The following is a 20,637-nucleotide window of genomic DNA, read 5'->3' on the forward strand; positions in this document are numbered from 1 at the left end:
AAACAGAGACAAGTACAAATCAGGTTCATTATATGCATAACACAGAGAAAACAACAGATCAGAACCAAACCAATACAAAACAAAGGGTAAGGGTGAAAAACAGAGTATGGGAGAAAATTAATGAATTTTTGTAGTGGGGTTGGTGTGATAACATACCTCTGAGGAGTTGTGGTCCTGTATATTTAAAACATATAAAGTGCTGTAAACCAATTTTACTTCAAAAAAGTGACAGTAATAAATAAATGATACTGATACCCATTTCAAGTAAGATTCTATGAGAAACTCTGTTTTTACCCTTTAGATTGGCTAATTTCAAGAAGAGATCATTATTTTTGCTCTAGAATCCAAAAGTGTCAGAACATTCCTTTTCTCAATAGCATCCAACCAAGATATTCTAATCATAATCCTTTCTTTAAAAAAAAAAATGTCAGTGACATGGCAACCCAGGATCCATCAACATCCTATTGGGTCTTTATGAGGATAAAACTTCCTTTTAGACTGCACATGGCCTTTTAATCATATAATGGTTCAGAATTGTCCAACTTAACTCTGTTTTTAGACTTTACACTAGAAAAATTCACCATGGATCCCTTATTTTATTACCCTATTTGGCTAAACAGATCAAAGATTTAAAATAATAAGGCAACAATTTCTATTACTTTATATAATAACATGATTCCTCTACAACTCTTGTGATTTTGGCACCTAGAGAGATTAGAAAATTCTTATTTTACAGTTGTCATTGTGGAGTTTTAAAGCACAGTGCTATCCCTATTATATATTTGAACTATAAATTCTTAAAAACAGATGAACATATGTATAAACTTTATATTCCATAAATACTACAGCCAAATTAAATAGCACCTATACAGACCATAATGTTATAATAAAAGCTAGTTTTTAGTGGCCACTATTTTTTTGCTTCTGATTTTCTTTTTCCTGCAAACATCCCAGAAACTCACAATTGAATTGCTCCTCAGTGTCTTTTGCTTCATTATTTTTTCTCCCTTTTTTCTGTCCCTTTTACTAAAACAGCAGAGGTCTGTTGCCTCCCCCATCACCCTATCCCTGCTTGGCACTGTTGCAGGGATTTAAACTTTACCAAGTTCAAAGAAAACAAGAACTATAAGGAGAAGCCTTGGGCTTATATAGATTCTTTTGAAAAGCTCAAAGTATGAGAAATCTCTCCCACAGTCGGGGTTAAGGTTACAAAGCAGAGAACATGAAATCTCTGTATTTTTGTCAGCTTTTTTTTTCCCTGTACAAATCTAAAAGAGCCTTATTGAAAATGATAGCTACATTATCAGTCAAGTTCCCATAGGGAACCTATTAACACACCATTTTCAAAAATTTTAATAAGGACAATGTTTACAAAAGTAAGTACAACCTTAAGAGAAATAACAAAGGGTAATAGATAATCAGATTACCAGTATGTCTTTACTGGCCTTATATCAAAAAAGGCAATAGGAGGAAAATGATGTCCAGTGAGAGTAGGAACCTTAGAAGAGGGACTATCAAGAGGTGATGTACAGGTGAGGGGACATAGCCATACCAGTTTTCCCCAAAGCTTGGGGTCTGAATAAGAACTATCCCTCTTCCTTTCTTCCAGTCCTTTTCTATGGCCTCCCATTAAACCATGAGATATAAGTCAACCTTCAGGACTGATGCAATGTGTAAAGGTGAGACTTCTGTGGCCCAAAGAAGCATAGAGAATATGTGGAAGAGTGATAAAAGAAAAGACCTAGTCAGACCTTTTGCCATGTAGTTTTTTTTTTTTTTTTCTTTACTTTTTTCCCCTTTCTAAGAAGCTTATCTTGGGTCGTCCCCGGTGCTACAACAGGTTAAAGCTCAGTACAATGAAGTTATCCTCAGTCACTGCACAAGTTCAATCCCTGGCCAAGAAAGTGACCCACATGGTATGGCAGACCTCTCCTGAACTACCCACTGCTCCCCTACACAGTGTATTTCAATAGATCTGCCTGTTCTGCTCCCCACTCTGTTTCTGGTGAATCCTTTCTACCCCTGCACCTCTGACCTGTGCTACAGTTCTGAAACTCATCTTTAAAAGGCAGTGGGCATTATTCTAACAAGTTATTGTATCATCATGAGATGATGTCAATTAAGTCATACTGTCACCCAAAACTAAAAAAAATAAGGCATTACCATCAATGCTCTCTTTATATTAGGTCAGAGAAACTTGGGGGAAGAGAGGAATAGAAAAGTGATTTAATAATCAAGTTGATATGCATAAGAGCTATGCTGTGAGGGGATTTTCAGAAAGTGGAACATAAGACTACTGGTATAAATGAGAAATGATAGCCTTTTTATTTAATTCAAGTGCATGTGCTGTTTTTCTGCATTCAAGTATTTATTTACTTTTTTGAGATTGAACTTTATCTTCACCATCTAATCTAATAAAAACACTTCAATTTATTGCTTTCTAACCCTTTACAAACAATGGACAGTGTTACAGTCATTCAGCCTTATTAGAGTTATACCAATATTGAATCTAAAATTCAATTAACCAATAAAGTAAATTTTGATCTGAGAGCTCATGCCAATTCATTAATTTCAAGTGTATGACTTAGATTAAAATCATGTCAAATTTTATTTTCTCTCTTATTATAACCCTATTTTTGAACATAGTTCTAATATTTTTCCCAGAGGCAGATGGATCAAAAGTTAGAAAGATTTTGTAATTCCTTTAGCATAGATGTGTATTTTTTGGAACCCAGGCTTGAAAATATTTCTCTGGATCATGCTTGAGCATAACTCTTGTTCAACCACCTGGATCTAGTGATGTGTAGGGAAAATGACTTTTGAAGAGAAAAGAATTCTCTTTGTAAATAAACTGATAATGGAAAATCATTTTAAAGTTCTCTTGAAGGAAAAATATTTCCTCAGATAAGGAGGATTGGCTGGAGATTTAGCTTATCAGACTCTTCACCATCTCCCCGAATTTCAATATCCTGACTCTCAACAACCTGCTGTCTGCTTTTACATGAGACTCCCCTGTCGCTTAGGGAGATTTTTATTCTCCAAGAAAACATTTTAGAAAATGTGTTTAGATTTGTAATATTTAATCAGAGAATTCATAGATTTAAGAAAGTACCACTGAGTTCCTTCATAAAAATAAAATCAGGAAAAAAGTATAAAATAGACAAAAAGGAGTTGTTGTTTTTTTTTTTTTTTCCCTAATGGCTTATTCCAATATATTTAAGTAGGTTAATGATAATGCCTAATAATTATTACATGAATAAATTGTAAAGAAGCAGTGAATTTTCAGGCACTTGAATATAAAGTATATGAGTATATATGTATATATATATATTACATATATATATATACATTCATATGTATTCATGCATGTACATATATTTGGATGCTATGAAAAATAAACTGGGATCTCTCAGGCTTCTAGTCATAGGTGTGAAATTCATGTCAGTGCTATAATAATTCAAGAAAAGTCATAGCAAGTGAAAAATAAGAAGTCTCCTTTAAGTATTTTTTCATTAAAAAATTGTAAGAATGATAACTTTTCATTACTGTCAAAGCTCAACAGCTTTTGAGCATTTGTTTATACAAAGCAAAAATCACCAGAGTTGGCTGTCATCTCTCTTCTAGAAAATGTAATCTATTTAATCTTCATCAGAGTCCTAAAAATGGTTATCCTGATAGATGCTCATTATACTAATCTTGACCTGTTGCCTCTGAAGGGGAAGTGTTACTACGTAGCCTCTTACTTTTCAGAATGCCACCATGTCATGATTGTTAAGAAGCTCGTAGTATTATCCATCTACTGCTAACTACACCATTCACAGAACAGCTACTGAATTTTCAGAGATCCTATGAATACTATAAATTGATAGGATTATATGTATCATCAAAGATGAATCCTAGGGAATTATGAATTTAAGCATTTGGACAATCCAAGAGAAAAATAATCAAGTAGTAGTTTATTTGGTCTAAATATAGTCACTATACATATCCATCTTTCAATTTTGACATCCTTCTCAATAGTGTACTATTTATCTTGTCTTACTGAAAATATTCCTTGGGTTCAGTACAGATACTGAATTCTATGATTCTCCAAGACTAAAAAAATCTGTTTTAATGAGAATTAGCTCTGAGGAAGTATCAGTAGTCCAGTAGGCTGTGTCCAAAGATTTTGTGCCAAATTAAAATTTCAATTTCCAGTTAGAAAACTATTTAGAGACTAGTTGAAGAAGTTGGACATGGAAATGTGTTTAAGTTTTGGGAATACATAACAAGTGGGAATGTGTTGATGACGTTCCAGGAATTGATTCCAGCTGGGGTCCGACTAGCTGTCTGTGCGAGGACAGAGGAAAGAATTGGCAAAGTAAGTTTCCAGGGAAGGAACTAACTCAATAAATCCTCATGTCTAAGAGCTAACCAAGTGAACATGGGTTTAAGGCAATTTTCCAAGCTACACAGATTGTTAATTAGGAAAGCAAAACAAAAGCCATGTCATAAGCATGAAGCAAAGGAGCAAAGAAACATGGACTTTTAATAGAAGCATCCAGTTGACAATGGCATATAAATGTAACTGAGAACAAAAAGTAACTTTAGGACATTTCATATTATTGATGGTGAAATGTCTTCAGGTACTGAGTTGGCAGCTATAGGGCAAGACTAACATATATTAGCAGGATTAAAATAAAGTTGGACTATAGTAAAATGATTGCTGCTACTTAGTCTTGCTTATACATATGTTTCTTTAAAAGCAAAAGCAAAATATATAAAGATAATATTGATTTTTGAAAAATACGAAACACATTTTCTAATAATATTTTGAAGTTTCGTTGACATGAAAATATGCTATACTAAGTTATTTTTTGTATAATAAATTAAAAAAAATAAAGTTCTGTAAATACATTTCAATTATACCATTTTCTAGGATGTGATGAAAAAATTAATACTGTTAACTGAAATATTTTTGTTTAAAAATTAATGGTTTACTTAATGTACACTATCCTAATAAATAATGATTACACTGCTTAGGTTATAGTATTGAGAATACTAGAAATTAAACTTATATAGTAATGTTATAAAATGATCACAACATTTAAAGAAAGCGTAAAAATAACATGTGTAACTTGAACTTGCAAAATTTTTATTTTGAGATACCTTTTTTATGCACAAGTTATTTTCAAAAATATTTTAATATTTGATTCTCAGAATTAACCTAAACAAGTCTACAATTTAAGATTAAATTATCTACATATAGGTACAGGCATATACTTTAAAATTAGAATATATTTGCCACTGAGTATTTTCTTTTCCCGCATTTTTTAGAAGCATCACAGCTATCAATGGAGATAAAACACATGTTAAGTGCAGAGGGACCGTCAGGGCCCCTTTAAGTCCAAGCAGACTGTCTGAAGTGGACATGAATAAGCTAGTTGTTATTCCTGTTCATTTAAAAATTTTGAGATGATGCTAGCACACATTCGGACAGCCCTGAGATAGATGGCACCTGTGACAGCGAATGTCAGTCATGACTTAAGTGTGAGGCAGGAGCTCCCCTGCCCACCTGTGACTATACAGGTGCCTCTCTTTCTCTTCTCCTAATAAACCTTTCTTTTAAAATGTTAATAAATAAATAAATAAATGAATGAATGAATGAATGAATGAATGAATGAATGAATAAATAAATAAGTAAATAAAGTATGGGCATTCTAGAATAGATAACATTATAGAAAGAAAGAATGAACTCCCAGCTTAGTTAAAACACATTTAACATTACATAAAGCTTACAAAGTTTTATATACATAATGTGAAATAAATTCCACACAAGTTGTTTTAAAATATTTCAGGACTTCCTTTACTATATTGGTAATTAATTTATGAATAAAAGGTATAATAAAGGACTAAGACTTTCACATTCTATAGGTTGAAGGATAAAAGATGGTCCACACATTTTTTGCATGAATGAACTTTCATTTGAATATGTTTACATAGGGGCTGTTTAGAATAAATCAAGTCAGAGACCATGACTTGATTTTCAAGTTTGAGGTTGTTAAGTCACTGGACCATATAGAAAAGTGTCTATTTCTTACTTAAATTTGCAATGAAACTATGAGGAATGTGAAACTCCACACCAACAAATAAAAACATTTCCTGAAAGCAAAGTAAATGACTACCATTCTTGAGAATGAATACATACTCATTCAATTTGTTGTTGATTTAGCTGAGCTGAATGCAGCAGGAAGTTGTCACAGCACAGTGAAGCTACAGTGCCCACAGATGGCTTGGAGTCGTGTGCACAGACATCTGTAACCCTCCCTGGCAGCAGATCAGCACATTACTCCAATTGCTTTTCAAGGATAATGAGTTTCTTATTTTTCATGTAAAAAATGCATTCATATTTATCTTAAACTTTTGGAATTTTGTTAATTTTTATTCCACTTTTACAATAAAATAACTTTTTTTTTACAGTTGCTACATCACTGTCTTAATTTACTTACCACATGAAATCCGAACAATCATTAGCCAGTGTCTAATTACTGATTCATATAAAATATGATGATGTTACCATTTTATTACAAATTTATAATAGAATAAATGTAACACTTTATATAAGGTAAGTATTCCCCCAAACACATACCAATAAAATAATTTTAATTTTATCTTACTTAATTCATTTGTTCCTCACTTCAATCCAGCCAGGTAATTAGAAAGAGTTGTTTGATATATAATGATAAATTATGAAATTAACTCCAAAGGTCAAATTATTTTCTTAATATTATTTCACTTACAAATTGTAAGTCAAGGATTAAAGTTAAATTGTTTGAACACAAATTTGTGGTAAACCTTTTGTTATAGATAAATTTATCATTAAAGATAAATCACTCTGTCCTAAAATTAAATCAATATTGGTTAAAACAAATCAATATAACCCCTTTAATTAATTTAAAATACTGATCATTATATTGATCTCCAGAATACCATGATGATACACACACACACACACACACACACACATATTTTATATTACAAGAATTAAGAGTCTAAGAAGAAAAAAAGCAGTAAAGAAGGGGGGTGTCACATCTGTCTATACCTTGTTAGGATACTAAACATCTATTAAACAGCTAAAATTATGTTGAAAATAGAATCATGGGCTGTTTGATTTCACAAAAATGGCCTGCATAATAAAAAGTAGCAGAAAGAGAAAATATGACACCACATAAAATCAGAGCTTCAAAAATACCTAGTGGACAGGCCATTTGATTCAGTTGTTATCTAAGACAAGGTGCAAAAGGGATTTAGCTATACATTTGTACCCAAGCTGTCATTTCTTTAAAATACCTAAGTTATGATTTAAAGTTGCTTTGCTTACTTCACAGATGTACATAGGTTTTCATACTCTAAGAATGATGACTGGTATATCCTCCTTGCTCCACATATTTGAAGTCCTTAGACTTTTCTTCTAAGCGTAGTGCATACTGAGAATATTTTTCAATTCATTATCTACAGCACAACACACTTTCCTTGATATCTGTACTTAAGTACAACCTTCCTTTAATGTATGTCTGGTTGTTACTGCCATAATGAATTGAAATTAATAATTCTGAGGAGTTAAAAATATTACTAACACAATATTTAAAATGAATGTGTGTAAACATTAACTTTTTCACTAATGAAGGAAGCAGAGGATGTTAAAGTTAATTCAAAGGACAATGTAAGAGGAACTAAAGAATCCTAGGATAAGACTCTACCTTAAATCATGAAACTGATTATTCCCCATAGGCAGCAACACTAGGACTTTCTGTTAAATATACCTGATGTTATTTTACATATGGATACAACAGATAATAATAACACACTATGAATTGACCTACTGACAATTCACCAAAAATAAAATATATTGGCAAACCACCATTATTATTGGTTTTGCTGATATGATGATGAAACAATCAGTTAAACATTTTCCAAACAAATCTTTCTCATATATAGAAATAGATATTGATATTTTATTTTAAAATAGATATTGATATTTTATTTTAACATTTAATTCTCTACAGCACAATCAAGTTTTCCTTGACATGTTCGTGAAATTCTACACCTATCTCTTATAATGAGCGTTGTGGTGCTTGCATATATCATCATCATCATCACTGCATACTTTTGCCACCATCTGTATATCCACCAAGCAATTCTAAGATTCAAGTAATCATATTTTCCCATCTTCTTGCATTTGTCATTTATGAGAGTGTAGACTTATACTTTTATAGTTGTAGAAGTCTAATTATACAAGAAAAAGACTATTCTTATCACTTCAGACAAAAAATAGAGAAAATAGACAAATAAACTTTGTATTTATCATTGACATAATAGCTTAATCAACCCTGAGGCCCTAAGAATTTTTGCTTTTGCCTGATGGGCTTTTAGTTACATTCATACCAAAGCATCATAAATTGGACTCACTATGTTTCTTGAACTATCCTTAGAAATTTCAGATACAGATCATAAATTCACATCTTTGTGAAATACCAGTTGTTCTCATTCTTATAGTTAGGAAACAGAGGGTTTGAAAAGGTATACAGTTGTTCAAAAATCCACAAGTATTAAATGGTAGAGTGAGGATGCAAATTTAGGCAGTTTGTTGCAATATTCAAACTTCTTAAATAATATATCACTTCCATTCATTCAAGTCTTGTTTTTATGTTTATTCCTGACCTTAGCTCTTTGAACACAAATAATTTAATCAATTTCACCACCACACATCCACTGGATCTATCAGGAAAAAGGAAATGTGCATGGAAAATATTCAATTCATTTATGAACATTAAAAACACTGAAATTGCTACTTAATCTTACGTAATCATATTCTTCATGCAAAGGTATATCTTCTCATACTCCGTTTCTATTTTCTATTTTCCTACTCTGCATGGCTGGTATGTCATGGATATTTATGCCTCCAACCACCGAAGTTCAGTGTTAAAAACCTAATACCCCAGTTGATAGCATTAGGAGTCTGGATCTTTGGGAGATCAGATTATGGTATTGGAGCACTGGTAAGTAGAATAAATTAATGCCTACAGAAGTGGATCAACTGAGCTCTCTAGTCTAGTTTGTCTTGTGGTGATACAACCAGAAGTCTTTGATCCAGAAGAGAGCCCTCATTAGGTCCCTTATATTGGACTTCCCAGTTTCTGAACCATGGACATTTAATTTCTGCTATTTATAAACTTGCTGGTATATGATACTTTGTTACAGCAGCCCAAATGACCTAAGAGAGATGACCTCATATTAATTTGCATAAGATTCATTTTAATTCATAATAAATTTAAGGCATCGATGTATTAGACAAATAGATATAATTAAAAAGGAATTATTTTACTTGCATTAATAGTGAAACATTTTATGTCTAGTTAGTTTAATGAAAAGCAAAGCTCCTGTGAGCTATTCCATTAAAGCCATTGCGAACTTATTAGACTCTAAGGATCAGACCCAAAATTGTCTTAAAATAGTAGACATGCAATTTTATTTTGTATGTTTCTTCAACTCTCTATGAAATTTCATTTAAGTGCCATGCTATGTCACTTTTACTGAAAATTATAGCTATAATAACATCAATAACTACAAAATTGCAAATGATCATGCTTTACACTAGTATTTTACTCATAACAATATGTGAAGTAGTCAAAGCATAAAGACAGGATACCATATCTGAAAGTCTTTACAATTTAATAAGCATTCAAAACAAACATGTATCACAAATTCCTTCATTTTAAAGGATTTTAGTGGTGCATGATCTTTAGCCAAAGATCTTTGGGATCTTAAACGATCAGCAGATTATCTACAGAGACAATAGTCAGGTCAAATTTTATTTTAAAATATTGTGTCACTTATTTTGAAAATGTTTCTATATCAAACTATTTACATGAAGCTCTCATGTTAAGATAATGCTTCATTTCAAAGAATGTCATGCTCAAGGAATATTACAGGACATGTTCCAGGAATGTATAATTTTCATCATCCCTAAATAAAAATGTGCAACACAATTTCCATTTGAGAAGAATTAATGGAAGTCTATTTTGACATTATGATTATGGACATCTGTCCTTGTTTACATTCATCTCAGCGTAGTGCAAAGAATGTCAAAGAAAGAATGTAGGGTTAAAATTATGTATCTTTCAGTTTTACTTTCATTGCTTACCACAAAGAATTAAAAAACAAAATTGCACTTCTTGTGTGGTAGAATGTTGGCAAATAGATGTATAAAAAAAACACAGAAGTGTTTTATTGCTCCATTCTGAACCATATGGATTTGTGTTGGTCCTGTTATTGTTTTTTTGTTGTTGTTTTGTTTAAATGATGTTTAATTTGATGTGTCTGGGACCGCTCCAAAATTTGGATGGTACCAACACAAAACTTTGTCTTAAAATATACTGTAAAATTTGCTTATTCTCTTGCCAAGCAAAAATGTCACACATGTTTGGATGACTCTGAGAGGCCAGAGAACCAAAAATATTGTCACTTTTTTTATTCAAACATTTTTGCTGTTTTTGTTCCTTCACAATAATGACAAAAAAGAAAATAAGCAAATATTTTTATGATAAACATAATCCCATTTCTGGAGTTTTTATGGCTAATCAAACAATAAAAACCTTGCACACATAAAATAATTAATATTGAAATTGCCATAGAGCTCACCTGCAACCATTAAAATATAACTATAAATTTTAAAAGATTACAAAGACTAATCACAGTCTAATACTGTCGTAAACAACAGCCAGTGCAGACCTACACAATAAGTCTAGAGACAACCTACATACTCAGAGTATAAAACATAGTCAAAGCCCCAGTAACGAGATGATACTTCTACAATACCTCTATTTCTCCACAAAAATTCGGTATATCTACCCTTTCTACTTTTCATATTATCACTAATAAATTATTCTGCTACCTCCCCTCAAAGCCCCAGTCTGTTCACAATCATATTCTTCTTCACACAATATCAGTATGAGCCAATTTCATTCATATTAAGTAGCTAATTTTTAAGACCCAGACTACGTACAATATTGTGCTTTATCATTAATATAGGCAGATCTAAAAACTCAGTTTGTTTGCATTAGATATAATTATAATTATCAAATTTTTTGAACTGTATTTCTAAAACCAAATTCAAGTCTCCCCTGATAACTATAAAATGAAAAGCATAACTTACCCTAGTTTACAATATTTATGCTTTTATCTAGAAGATTCAACTAAACCATATTATTACTGCAATTCTTTCTTTTTCATGAATTTTCAAGGCATAGACTCTTATTCCTCTTAGTGAAAAGTGACAAAATGCAGAGGTCATTTTTGGGCTCCATTTTTGAATTAAATTTATCAAGATGGCTATGTTAAGATTTCATGTACTAATTAGTCTAAATTTAAATAAGCATTTTTTTCTATTTTAGAAATGATTCATAGGTGTCCTCCTTTGCAAATAAATAAATAAAATTTATACCTCTCTTATGCCACAAGCATGTACTTTTCCTCTGTTTAATCTAACATTGTTTGCCACAGAGTTTAGTGAAGTCCATACTTGGTGTTTACATTTTTTCAGTCTAATTGTGAACATGTGGTTAACAGCTGAGAAATGCTGATCAGCACTAACAGCAGAACAGCAACCTCAGTTTCACCTAGAATCTTTGCAGTTCAGTGAATAGGTTATAGTACAGTCCTAGAAATTAAATCAGAATCTACATTGTGACAATATTTCCCCAGTACACTTTTGAAATTTCTGACTTGGCACATATATTTTTCAGGGTCTGATATACTGGATTTAATATAAAATTATATCAAAAAATGCCAAGCCTGCTGGCCTTCTAGACAGCTTTGATGCAAGAATGTTAGGAACTATGGTTACTTTTCATTTATTCTGTAACTGTTTCCTACATTAACATTACCATTTTTTTCTTTTTGTATAAATATCTGTCATTTGTTTAACTCTGTACTGAAGAATCAACTTTCCTTTTATTATCTAACATAGCAAATAGATGTCTCTCTTTAATTTTTTATTCAACATAGGAAAGAGGCACATATTTCCAGTAATATATCCACTCCCTGCTCTGATTTAGAAGGCTGATCTCTATTACAACAGCTGTATGCCAATGTCACCCTTACCTAATATGATAGTCCAAATCAATAAATTTAAGTTGTTCATATTATTTTATAATTCATTAGTTGTTTAAAACTCTCCTTTTAAAATTAGCTATTTCAGATGCTTCATTCAGTATCCAAGTGAAAGTTAAAAAAGAATCAATTTCTATATTTTAATATAAGATATCTTCCAAGATTAATAATATTCTGGCAGCTTAAGATATGAATATATTTCTTTTTTAAAGATTTATTTATTTATTTATGCAGAACTGGGGTATGGGCCAGAGGCACGGGGGGGGGGGTGAGAAGACTCATCAGTGACAGAGTGGGAAGCAGAATAGGCAGATGTACTGCAATACAATGCTGAGGGGAGCGGAAGGCTGATCAAGAGAAGTATGCCATGCCTTGTGGGTCAGCTCCCTGGCCTGGGATCAAACTCATGCTGCAGTGGCTGCAGATAGTTTCTTAGTGCTGTGCTTTAACCTTTTGTACCATCAGTGAGGGCCCAAGATATGGATACATTTCAATTGGAATAGTACAGAACCAAAATTACCTCAACAGTTAAATATGTTATCATGTGTATGATTAATCCATTTAAGTTCAAACTTTATTAAAAAAATACAACCTAAATGGGAAAATATGTAATCAAATAGTCATGTCTTTAGTATGTAGTCACACTCAATGATATTTCTATGACATCATCCTGACCCTCAAATAGCCAGCAAAACAGCTAAATATATTTATGTAGTTGTATTCACATTTGTATTTATATAAATTATATATTTTAAGTGTAAAGCTTTGAAAAATTAACAGTATAATTGTATTTTCTAGAACATTTTTATAAAGCCTGCTTCAAAGCTAATGATTGTGTACACTTTCTTGTATCAATGTCTTAATTTTAAGAATTTTCTTTTTAGTTATAATGAATTTGAGTAGAAACTTTCCATGCACACCCAGTCTTCTACAAAATGACTTCTATTACTACTATCATACAACAGAGTAGAATATTAGGTTTGTTGCAGTTGATGGAGCTATATTGACTATATTTTTTCAACTAAAGTTAAAAATTTATTTAAAAAAATCTTAGTTTTTCATAACAGTATTTTCCTAATAATTGTATCCAAGAATCCAACACAGAATACCACATTAATTTCAATTGTCAAGTAACAATCCCTCTTACTTTGATTACAGTATCAATTCCTTAACAGGTCTTTTCGCTTTCACTACTTCTAATTCTGCTCCCATATTCTAATGTCACTTTAACAATTGTGAAAGTCTATACTCCAGTAGATAAGCCATATGGCAAAAGGCATGTTTGGTACATCAGTGAATCCTAAGCACTCAGAAAAGTGTGTTGCACTTATTAGTCACTAGTAAATAGTGGCCTGACTCTTCTTAGTAATTAAAACCCTTATATTGAACATTTGTTTTCCAAGTCAATTATGTTAGTCATGCAATATGGCACAGTGGCAACAGACCTTTGCAGTCATAACTTTTTGTTACTATATTCAACTAATACGCATCGGTTTTCTTCCATCTTTTGCAAATTTATTTTACCTTTAAAGCCTCTTCCTGTTTCTTCTAACCATCATTAAAACTGACCTGCATTTTATGGCCAACCATATTTATCCTCTGTTTCAAATTGATTTACTCTTCTTTCCTATTCTTAATCAATGTAGTCTAGTCCAAAATCTTCAGATACAGGAAACTAAATATTTTTTAATTAAATTAGACAAATGCCAGGGAATTAAATATTTTTAAATTAAATTAGACAAATGCCATAAATAAACCTTTCCTTATCAATTTCTTTTATGTTTTACACATAAAAGTGGGCCTTTGCAGAGAAGTTTTATGATTTTGTTATGTGGTTCACTGGTGCATTGCATTTTGCAAAACAGTGTCTGAATTTGACAAGACAGTAAAAACTCTTAGACCATAACAAATGATTAAGATGACTCTACCTGATACGATATAATGTCCCTCTGTAAGCCACAACCTTAGTGTATTAATCTCTGTACAATATTTCCTTGATATACAATATGACTTCCCAAAGTGTAAAACTACTGCAATTAGTGTGAAAAATTTATGGTATGTTCAAATTTACCAAAGCTGATAGACATTCTACTAGTGTGCATGAACTGTACCATCAGCGTACTTCTCATTGGCAATGAATCTTTTCAAAATAAAATGGCTATTTCTGACAGAAGACAATGAAGCAGAAAATAGGCAGATGCCTTAGATTGTATAATCAGTACAAGGGAGATTCTAGCATTCATAATACATCAGACAAACTGATGGGGTGTTCAGTCGTGCTTTAATATAACAACAAATCTCAGTCCATCTTTCTTGAAAGTCTATTAATAAACAGGTCAACTGCTGCTCCATATATATGCAAAAAAATGACAGTTGGATAGTTAAATTATAGACTATACTTCAAAGCAAGAACTAATTACTAATAAACTACATATAATTTATTTTTAATTTGACATGATAACAACAGATAAATGTGATTATTGTAATATTATTGTTACTATTGTTAGGATCAGTATTGAAATAGCAAGTTTCAATTCATATTAGAAGACTCTTTCATGTGCTTAAACAGCAGTGTAAACTTTCCATGATATTCATATATTGCCAAATTAAACCTACTTTTCATAGTACTATGTATTTATAGCTTAAAAGTAGCAGGTTGGAATGTATTACTTCTAGAGACAATAAAGCCAAAAGGTTTTAATGAGACCGATTGTTCCTAGTTTTCTAGGTGTTCATCTTTTAACATATATTGACACTATCCAGGATATCTAATGTAATGTTCTTTTAAAATCTCTATGACTAATAGTTATGTAACAAGGTGGTCCCCAGGAAAAGGAGAAGTTCCAGGTTCCCTGCCCCATGTAGATGGAGAGTGGAGCTGAGCAGGGAGGAGAAGACTCTGGTAAGGAGATTAAAGAGGTTGGAAGAAGCATAGGGAGCCAGAAGGAGACTGAGAAGGCTCTTGGCACAGAGAGACATGTGAAGAAGCTTTGTCTTGTGTCTTGGTCCATGAGGAGATGGGTAACTTTGGGTATTTGATTTAGAAATTATATTCTTTGTTTGCTGTATTGCACACTGATTGTATTAAAATTACTTTCCATTAAAGGTGTTATATATTTTGTCTTGAAGCAGCAGATGGCAGAAACTGGCCAGTTTGGGGATTCAGGGGTGTCCCTCTCCCTGCCCTATAGTGTCAACATATGAGTTCAAAATTTAAGTTAAAATGTGAAAATATATACAAAGTTCAGTCTTTCGATCAATGCATTCAATTATATTTTAAATGCCACTATCAGTATCCTAAAGGTGTAGTAACAAAGTACCATAAACTGGGTAGCTTGTAGCAGACATATTGTCTGAAGAGGATCAGCAAGGCCATACTCCCCATACAGGTAGTAAGAAAAGCATAGTTTCATGTATCTCCTCTAGTTGCTACAACCCTCAGGCATTTCTTTGCATGGTGAGACATCAGTACAAGCATCTGTCTTCACAGTGTCTTCCCTCAGTGTGTGTCTGATAGTTATTACCATAGTGAATTGAAGTATGTTCATTGCAATTAATACTTCTGAGGAGTTAAAAACATGACTAACAAAATATATAAAATGAATGTGCATCAACATTTACTTTTTTAGTGATGAAGAAAGCAGAGGGTGTTTAAATCAAAGGACAATGTAAGAGAAACTAAAGAATCCTAGGATTCTGGCTTAACTAAACTGATTATTCCCCATAGGAAGCAACACCAGGACTTTCAGGGCTAGCTTTTCTATTAAATATATCTGATGATACTTTATATATGGATACAACCAATAATATTATACTATGAATTTTCCTATTGACAAATACTCTTTTCAACAAAACATAAAATATATTGGCAAACACATCATTATTATTGATTTTGCTGATATGATGATGAAACACTAAGTTACATTTTCCCAAACAAATGTTTCATCATATATAGTCAGAAGTAGGTATTAAATTTTTACATAAAACAAACAAAAAGCAACTAGCAGAACAAGAAAGTAGAACCTGATAAACAACACCATGCACTGGTTTATTAAAAGCCCATATTATTTCTCCAACCAATATGGAATCCAGGTGGCATATGATTTCATGTTCTTAAAATGGATGTTCACAAAGCCAATTATGGTAGTGTGTGTGTATTTGATTTGATATATTTCTATATATCAAATTTGATTTATATATATATTACAATTGATTTGATATATATTTGATTTTATATATATATTTGATTTGATATATATAGATAGATAGATAGATAGATAGGTAGATAGATAGATATATTATTGATTTAGTCACAATGGGCTATATATGGCAGTCCATTGTGACTAAATCAATAAATCAATGATAAAGAAAACATTTTCAATATGTTGTTTAAAATGTAAAATTGCCTTTAGTTTTTTTTTCATAATAAAAATGTGAATTTCTAATCTATGCATGCATTTCTAGTTCAGATCAGAAAGAAAGGATATTGATTAATTATGGTAAATGTGAATTTCTAATCTATGCATGCATTTCTAGTTCAGATCAGAAAGAAAGGATATTGATTAATTATGGTAACTATATGGATTACTTTAACCATTTTAACAGGTATCATGTATATATATATGTTTGTGTGTGTGTGTGTGTATAAACCATGTTTTTCTTTTTTTAAAGCAAAACTAATAGATAATGAACACACTCAGCTAACATAAGCTCTCCTGCAAATGAGCCATGATATTTTGTATTACATTCTGGTTGAATCTAGACATTTCTTATTTATTTAGACAAACAAAAAATGAATGCTAATTAAGAAGCAAAAAATAAATGGTATACAATTTCAAATGCCATTAATCTAGATAAATATAAGTAAATGGCAATATAATAGGAAGATAATATAAACCTACAAATTGTTTAGTAACTCTGTAAATCCAGTTATTTTTATCAATTAAAGAAAACATAAAATAAAGGGCACTATTTTACCATTAGGTCCAGCTTCAGAAAATTTAGAGATAATATTTTACATATCACATGCAAAAGAGTTCAGCTATGTCATCACTCCTTACATATGTGAATCTTTCCTCAGATTCTAGGTTGCCTGGTGTCCCTGTGACTTCATTGGGATTGAGTCCAAGACAGTTTCAGGATTTGCAGATTTTCCGACATTTTTGTTGTTAAGATAGGAGCTCAACTGCTCATTCTCACTCTCTTTATGTTTGATAGATAATGGAAAATGCTCTATATTTTGCAATAGACAGTCAAACTGGGTCACACTCCTGGTGGAAAACAAGGGGTCACCAAGGATGGTCACCACTGACATGAACTGGTATTGCTGCAGTTTGGTATCCCCCTACCCCACTTCTTAGGGGACCCAGTTACTACATATTATTTAAAACCCAAAAGTTATTTGATTATTAAGCTAATGTATAGTCAGGTAGGGAAACTCTAACTAGGACACATGTCTTGGTTTGAGCATATCTGCTGAAAACAGCAGGCAGACATTAGGGCCAGATTAGCATAACCATCTAGACTACCTTGAATGGAAATTAAGTGCTAACAGCTAATAGAAATTAGATGTTTTCATCAGCAGCAACAAGGGGCCCTCCAAAAAACAGTCTCTGTTCACTGCCCCCTAGTTGTGTCCCAGACTATTATGCATCTGCAATCTGCACCCCACCAAGTACATTCCTCCAGGACTTGCACCAATGGCCTGAATCTGACTCCCAAATAAAAATGAGCTTTGCCATGGGGGAAGCAGTCACATCTCCAGACATGTCACCTCTCTAGGTGTATGTGTCTCTTTCTCTCTCACAACTTGGACTTTGAGTCATTCTTTACCTCCACTGGTGCCCTTCCAAGATTGCCCCCATGCAAGTTGAGACAGGAAGAAGCCACGAGAGTTCTAAAGAAATCGATGAAGTTAACTGGAACAGTATCCTGTACAGCACCAGAAACATAAGGTGCCCAAGCACATGGACACTGAGCAGCAACAGAGGAATCTGTCAGTCATGACATCTCCAAATAAGGAAGGATCATGAAGATATGTGGGTTGAGATGTAAAGTTTAGATCATAAAGCTGCTGCTGTCCTGAATAAAGAAGGCTGGGCTCTTAGGAAGGGTAAACACACACACATAGCAAGAATATATGCTTTATGTCTAATCCGAGAGCTGATCAAATTAAAGAGACAGCACAGTTAGCTTCATAAGGGATGGTTTGGATCAACAGGCAAACAAGTGAGCTGATACAGAAAGCTAGAATACACATTAGTTTTTGTGGAACAAGGAGCCTCCTAATGAATGGATAGATGCATGTTACCTGGCATGGTGGAGGGAATTATGAAAGCAAGATCAGTCAAGGCAAATATAGGGTCTAGGCCCATAGCCCTTGATCCTAATGATCCCCAACATGAAAGAGGCAAAATGTCCACAGTTGTCATTTTGCCTTTAGTGGCTTAACTGCACTTACTATTTTTTTAATCACCCTTTATGGATTTGGAGATATTCTGAGTATTCATCACTGGACGTACTGATTGGAATTAATTTTTTAGCAACTTTAGTTTTGACCTCTGTAAAGGTTAGCCAAACTTTATGGACCAAAACAGTTTATATTCCAAAATGATTCCAAGATTGTAAAATTCTAACTAGATTACAGAACAAAGGAACACAAATTATGCGGTCATTTTATACATTTTTAATCATGTTAGGTTACTAAACAATATTACTTTCTGATTTAATTGCCCATACTGTCCTATAGGGCAGGCATGGTTATAGTCTTAAGAGATAGAGGTCATTGTGAGTAAAACATCAAAAAACTCAATATTGTTTTAAAATTTTCTAATGCCATATCTGCATTTGAAAATCACTCCAAGTATAATATGTATACATATATTTTTTTCACAGACTTCAATATTGCTAAAGCCAACTTTATTATAACTCTGAGGTTTGCCTTCCCTTAGTGAAGCATCCAGTGGGTTGAAATAATTTCATTTGTTGTGAACTGTAAATGATATAGTTATTTTATTGCAATGTTGATATTCTAAAGATTCGCAGATGCTGCACATTCCTTTGAATGTTACCCTTTGAGACTAGAGTGAAGAATATATCAGTAATGTTGGCTCTCCAGGCATACCTGGAGATGTCCATATCCTAAAGTGCACAGACACATTTCACTCATTATTAAGAACAACTTTATGATCTTCATTTATCAGCTGTTATGAGGAATTCTTTATGCTGATTGGTTTCATAGATGAGGGGCATCCTATATCTGAGGATTTTACTATGGCTTATGTCCCATGTCACTAGTCAAATAACCAAAATTGAGTGGGAAACTTCATGTAAGTAAAGCATAAAAACAACAGTAGTCATGTCTTACATGGGAAATTTTGCTTGTTCAAGACCCTGTGGAAATAAAAATGCCCATGACCAAGCTTACATTCTTAATTGAATTTGGGGAGAAGTTCCTACTGGTAGTATACACTCCACTGAGACAGAGAGCACAGTGAATTCTAAGATTAAAAACTTTCCTCCAACTTTCAAGTGTAAATGCCTAATAAACACAAAAACATGTGTTAGAAGCAGCTTTTATTTTTCTAGAGAGTTAGTCATTTTGGAAAAGGATTTTATGTTAGGAATTACATACTAATATTAATTTCAAATGTAAATTTTATTCTAGCATATGTAATTGCATTTTTATTTAGAAAAATGATTACCATAATATACACATGCATGAAAGTTATGTTATTTATCTGTGATTGAAACAAAATTTATATTGATTATTAGGTATACACATGCATGTATGAATGTGTATATATGTGAGTTTTTTTCCTCACTAACATCACATAGTCAATGTTTTTCTATTTTTTAAATTGTGCAACAGGTCACTACATGTGTTTATGAAAGTCGAAAATTATACACTAAAATTAATTATGGCTTTTTATAGAGTCCGTCTAGATGCCTATGTAAAGAGATAACTTAGAGTAATTAGGGAATCACATTTATCTTTCTCACTAAAGATATGTCAAAATTCACTGACATGAGTAACACCCAAACTAAACAATGCTATTTAATGTTTTATCTTCTCTCTCTATTTTAAAACAATGTCTATTATATATTTACATTATACTATACAATGCATCTTATATAAAGCAATATAAGCACACAAAGATGAATAACCAAAGATAAATATGCTAATATGTATTAGTCATTTGTGAAGTGAAATAATCTAAGCAAACCGTTGAGTGTGAAATTACTTTTGGTTGACATACATTATATCCATTTCAGTTATGTGAAGCCCTATGAAATGTTATAAACATCTATAGAACTTATATAAATTTAGAGAATATAAAATATAGAATCATATAAATCATACACTAAAATTATAAAACAAAATTGAGAATAAAATAGTTATAAAAATAGTTGCTATAGGGCCCTCCCTGGTGGCGCAGCGGGTTAAAGCACAGCACAAACAAGCTAAAACCACTTCCGCATGAGTTC

Source organism: Condylura cristata, unplaced genomic scaffold (genome assembly GCF_000260355.1).
Source record: "Condylura cristata isolate star-nosed mole 26May11 unplaced genomic scaffold, ConCri1.0 scaffold00010, whole genome shotgun sequence".
In the NCBI taxonomy this organism is placed as follows: domain Eukaryota; kingdom Metazoa; phylum Chordata; class Mammalia; order Eulipotyphla; family Talpidae; genus Condylura; species Condylura cristata.